General features: G+C 40.2%; 1 long non-coding RNA gene across 1 annotated transcript; it reads right to left on the bottom strand.

Moving 5' to 3' along the window:
* On the bottom strand, positions 1 to 4,034 carry LOC115559044 (uncharacterized). The gene is made up of 3 exons (XR_003979408.1): positions 3,816 to 4,034; positions 2,423 to 2,751; positions 1 to 2,136 (listed from the first exon to the last, which is right to left on the bottom strand). It is a non-coding gene; the product is annotated as an uncharacterized LOC115559044 (long non-coding RNA).
* Between the last annotated feature and the right edge of the window lie 1,973 nt (positions 4,035 to 6,007).

The following is a 6,007-nucleotide window of genomic DNA, read 5'->3' as shown; positions in this document are numbered from 1 at the left end:
TTTTTTATTTGTATTGCTATTTAACCAAATTTCACATACAGGTATGAATAAATATTCTGTGTCATGCTCTTTATAAACACACGGGGGCACTACAAGCCAAGAGCAAAAATACAAATTTAGATTTTAGACAACTATAGGTTAACCAAAATATGACAATAATGGCAATAACACTTTTTTTCATGAACATTTCCACCAACGTGTGTAGACATGTAAAAATCGTGTAACAGTTATCCAAAAGCATTTGCACATAGATAGGGGGCATATTATGACGTGCACCACTCACAATTACTGGGCTTTCTCATTCTGCATTCTGCATTACAAACACATAAAAGCCCAACACAAAAGACAAATGTGTTACCAATAAGATGGCAATCACAAACACATAATTCATTGTGAAATAAATTTAAATGGTAGCACTTGGACTGCTTCACCTCTCTCTGTTTTGACTCAGGTAGGCCTGGATGGAGAGAGTGGTATTTAAGTATTTCAGCAAGTCCTTGAAAAGTGCTATGGCGTCATGAGGCGGCAGTGGCTCACAGGGGTGATGACGATAAGACATTTTAAGTACCACCTGTGAGGCCAGCTCTTCATCATCAGAACCGACTACACTGTCCTCCAATGGTTAATGTCTTCCAGGGAGCCAGAGTGACGGACCGCCCGCTGGATGGATTTACTCCAGTCGTACTTCTTGCCCTGTCTCGTCGGCCGCTTGCATCTGACGGTTGCCGACATTGCGGAATAAATCAAAGTTAGATAATCTCAACAACCTGTGTGGTTCTTGGACGATTAAAAGCAGGGTTGCTACAATATAAACGTGTATGTGTGTGTTTGTGTTTCTGTATACGTAAAGTTTTCAGGGCTTTTGCCTTTTCATTGTTGTTGACTGCATTTGACTCCTGAGCATGTAGCCACTGAACTAACATCGGAACATTCAAATGATTGCCACTCCGATTATTTGACTTTTACACCAACGCACCCACGAAGGCTGAACCTTATTTACCTATCTGTTTGGGACCACATTTACCTAGAATGATGGATGTTTGAAAAGTGTATTAAGAAGAGAGTGCTACAACCACACTGTCTTGGGGAATTGGGGGCGGTAACAGATGTAAATTGGCTGGGTTATGGATAATAGATGATAAGGTTAGCAGTGAATAATAATGGACTGAAACAGATTATGAAAATGGGTATACTGAGGGATCATTGAACAGGTGAATACAAAACACAAAGCAAGTACGATACCACAAGACATGCAACCGGATTTGGGACTAGGGTTTTGCCAAAGAGGAGAACATAACATAAAGGAGGCAAAGCTATCCAGCTGCAATGTAGATCAGGACGAAGCCACTTGTCTTAAAAAAAAATTAAAGTAGGCCTACCGCTTTTGTAACAGGGGGCGTATTAACTCACAAACAGCAATGAACAGCCCCATTATTCAATCAATCACATGTCTGCTTCTAAGTGGCCCAGGTTCTTGAAACTCGGTGGGCTTGCTCATTAGCCTTGCTAGCATTAGCACGCTCAGGGAATGTTTCGCAAACTACAAGTTAGTTCATGTGTTACAGAAACAAATATATGCAATCACATTTTTGGTTTAATTGAATGTAATAGGCCTACTTTACTTTTCTTTAAGTAACTCTATTCAGGTTATTTTGAGTCTTCCGAGGCTTTCTAGATAAAAATAGAAATGATGTATGCCATTATAGTATGTATACCACTACAGACAGTGGGGGAGCAGTAGAGAGTAGCAAAGCGTTTGCCGTAGTGGGACTGCTGTGATCTTATAACCTTGTCATACTCACAAGAGTAACGGATTAGAAACAAATTGTTATGCTAATTGTTTGTTTGTTATACAAACTACACACATTCTCTAAAGAAAATGCATATGCGACAATGTCTAGTTATTTTATCTGTTACTAACTGTGTGATTACATTCAATGATCAGTACTTCTCGTAGCAGAGGAAGTTTCTTTTTTCATTGCAGTCTCTGATATTCCAGGGTATGGTGCTGTTGTCCCTGTCCACAGTTCCACAATACTGCCCTCGAACAGGACAGGACGGCAAGTCCTGGTATGGCACATCGGTCCCATCAACCCAAAACCATTCGTGAGCAAAGTAGCGAAGACCGGTCCAAACCTAGTGAAGGGGAGAAGACGACACTTTAATCCAACACATCGTCCAATTGGAGGGTTCCACATGTCACATTCATTCAAAACCAGTTTTGGTACTTTTCCACCAGTATAATAATATTAAAAAACAAATGGTTGCCTGCTCATTCTACAATTGGTGGTCAAGAAGTAGGCCTATCTTTATTGAGGATTAGATTTCCTCTTTCTAGATAGATATCTTTAGTTAGGAAATATTGATTATTAAATGAGAATATAATAAATCATTAAATAATATATATGTATATCAGAACAACCTCGTTTGAGGTGGCTTCGTTGATTTTGGACCACACAGTTTGTTGATCCAACGGACCACTGATGCTGATCAGGTCATTGCGGTGGTTGTTGGGGTCAGTCAAGTCCATGGCCCTGCAGTGCTCAATGGCCTCCTCCCAGGTCTTGTCCTCCTTTACCAGAACCAGGTTGTCTTGGAAGCAGTAAAAGGGCCATTTGGAATCACAGTCCAAGATAGTCATCTTCTTGTCCTTATTGGAGATGCCAACACAGTCCCCGTCAGCAGTGGGCTGCCCTTCCGCCCAGTCTTCGTAGTTTGTAGGTTTGCCGGCGCTTGTATTCCAACCACCATCTGTCAGTGCAGAAATGTTTTGTGCAATAATAAAAAATGGTTAACTGAAACATAATCTGCAGACAGAGCCTATGCATTGTGTGTGAGGAAACATCCTAGCAGTAATTGTCAGCCCTTCATCACTAAGCCTCAAAAGTATTTCCATAGGATAAAACTCCCTAAGTTAGAAATCATTCTCAACATGCAGGAACAGTTGTAAGAGAGATGTACACAACCGATTGCCTTGTGATAGGCTCTATTTAAGACACAATTATTCAGTCTAAATCATATCAGGTCATAATAAACTGTCTCAACGAACACTCAACCGATATAAAGCGAGGGGTGCATCCTGTGCACATTTCTCTGAGACATCACCATGCTTCTTTATGTTTAAGATTATACAATTTCTAGCCCTTCAAATTATATTGTATGAAGTCACTTTCCTGTTGTGGTTCAAATCGTTAACATAATTCTATGTTCGATAGCCTTATTACTTAATTTTTTTTTACCCCAAATAAATCTGTAAAGGAATTTCTATTTACATAGTTCTTTACAAGACCCCCAAAGCGCCTTACATGGTGTGTGGAAAAGGTACCCCTGTATCAATAGTGAGTCCCACCTGCTACCCACCGGTTTTGCTCCCAAAGAATAGCTCTTTCAAATGAATACTTATATTCTCTGAAATAAAGCAGCTACTAAATATACCCAATTTTTCGAAACGTCCCCTTCATTACAATTCGCATACAAAACACAAAACAAAAGTGAAAAACTTGTGAATTGTCTTCTGTGGGATGCAACTCCATGTAATTTGCTTTCTTGTGGAATTCCACAAATGTGTATTGACTTGTTATCTGATCTATCAAATCTAGGAACAAGGTATCCTCTTCCTAAATCACAGATCTCACTTCGCAAAACTATTACTTTGGGCGGGAAGTTGGGCGGGTTTATGGAAGTCAGTTGAAGGATACCAACAATGCAATATCCTTGCGTGTGTAGGACAGAAAATGTAGATTTTCTCCCTCACGCCCCAACAAACGAGAGCCAATTCAAATCATACCAATGATACAAAACGTTTCAGCGCTCACCAGGTTCAGTTATGTGAATTCCTGTCCAGATATAGAATAGGTCTTCCTTAGGAAGATCTTCCAATAGTACATCGCCTTCAAGAGTAACAATATCCTTGTGATTGTTTCGGCAGTAATCCTTGGCCGCTTCCCACGTTGTGGTCCATGGGATGAATATGACGGGTGGCGTAGAGTTTTCATCATAACAGTAGAAGTAGTAATAATAATAGCATGAATCAAACTGAAGTGTTCTGAAAAAGCAAAAAAGACATTATAAAGAGCATAGGGTAACAATTCGATAAAATCGAAGGCATACATCTGCAGGGACAAGCTAATAGCTTGGTGTATGTGCTTATACATCACAATTATAATTGTAGCAGTTTAATATAAACTAATTTAGAATCAATTAAACGCTTTATAAATCAAACAATTATTGTTACTATCTTGCAGACCGTTTTGAAATATAGAGCTGATGCCGGTGACTAACCACTAAACTTCTCGGTTAATCATTTCTAGATTTAATTACTAAATAAGTCAAGGTCATGTCTCAAAGCCCCAGTTCTCAAGTGATGTGTCTCAGTATGGGAAACACTTAGAACACGAGTCGGCAGTCTTGACCCCTTCACTGAGGTTTAAATCTCACCTTTTTACAGAGGGTAATAAAAACACTTTCAAATCTCCATAGCATATACTTATTAACTTGTATAGCCTACTTATTTATACACATCTAGTAAGATGATACCATATGGGCCCTATTTTAACGGTATGAAACGCAAGTGAGAAGCGCCAAGCGCAAGCAGCTTTGTGGGCGTTTCTATGGCGATGTCGCTATTTTACCGGCGCAAAAAATGACTCTTGCGCCCGGCACAAATCTAAAAAGGATTGGTCTGAAGTAGCATAATTACCCGTAGGTATGGGTTGGCCGTAACGTGCAATAAACCAATGAGAGTGCCAGCTCCCATCCCCTTTAAGAGCCATGAGCGCATTTGAATCTGACGAGTTGATATTTTGACAGCGCGTCTGCAGTCTCCGATGAGACAGATGCACATGAATTTCAAACTGCAAATGGCTCAGTTTATGGCCAAATAATACGGCCTAATTCACACATGGAATAAGTTCAGAAACTTCTGAAATACTGAGTCCTCAAATACATTTCGGCAAAGAAAACTTAACACACATATGATATGCGGTAACTGTGGTTCTATTTAAAGATATACGCAATACATTATAAACATCGTTTCTTATCAGTATTGCATGCATCATCGTTATCGACTTGTGTTCCTAATATGCATGTGTCCCCCGTTAATATACATTGCCATGGACTTATGCGTTACGTGTTTAGTTTGCGTGTGTTTAAACAGATGGACGCACACACGCGCGCCCGCATTCATTAATTATTTTACACATACACACACGCGCGCCCGCATTCATTCATTCTTTTTAACACTCACTCGCTGTAAAACAATGTCTTCTCACAATCAAATACTAATCAATCCTAAAAGTTATGGGCATGTACACGATGTCTGTGTCAAGAAAATTTGTTTGTTGTACGGTGTTTGCAGATGCATTGATTTAAAATGTATTACCGCTGTATCAGGTGTACTTTCCCAAATAAATTACCAAGAATGTGTGGCTAGCTAGATGAGAGAAGTAAAGTGTATGCGCGAGGTGCACAAGCAACATTATGCATGCGCCCTTCAAATAGCTTCTGAACAACGCGCCACCGACTTTAAACCAGGTATTTCCTGGTTTTTGGCGCAAGGGGTTTCTGAAACTGCAAAATAGCACCAGGGGAACGTTTGCGCCAGAACAAGCCTCCTACTTTCGCCGAACTGCACCTTTGGGCGCAAGATCATTCCCTCATTTACCGACGTGTAGGGCAGGAGGGAGAAGAACGCTCTGCGCCAGTTGCAAACAAGCAACGACACATGCGCCAGTGAGAAAGTCAATTGCGCCAGATGCAAGATAGGGCCCTATGGCAGTAATCTCAGGTGTTGCAAGTTGAATACAGCATGAGGATTGAACAAAATGTATGATTCAGGAGTCAGTACTCTAGCTGTTGCAGATCAAATCATGCATGATCAATACAGAATCTTGTTGTCATTTGAAATTTGTGTTATTATGGAATGAACAATTCAATTTTTCCAAGCCTATGGGCTTGAGTTTGTGGTGTACATGTACACCTCTTTGAACAGGATTTATTGGCTCTAGAG

Source organism: Gadus morhua, chromosome 14 (genome assembly GCF_902167405.1).
Source record: "Gadus morhua chromosome 14, gadMor3.0, whole genome shotgun sequence".
NCBI classification, from domain to species: Eukaryota; Metazoa; Chordata; class Actinopteri; order Gadiformes; family Gadidae; genus Gadus; species Gadus morhua.
This window is presented reverse-complemented; position numbering and strand designations above follow the sequence as displayed.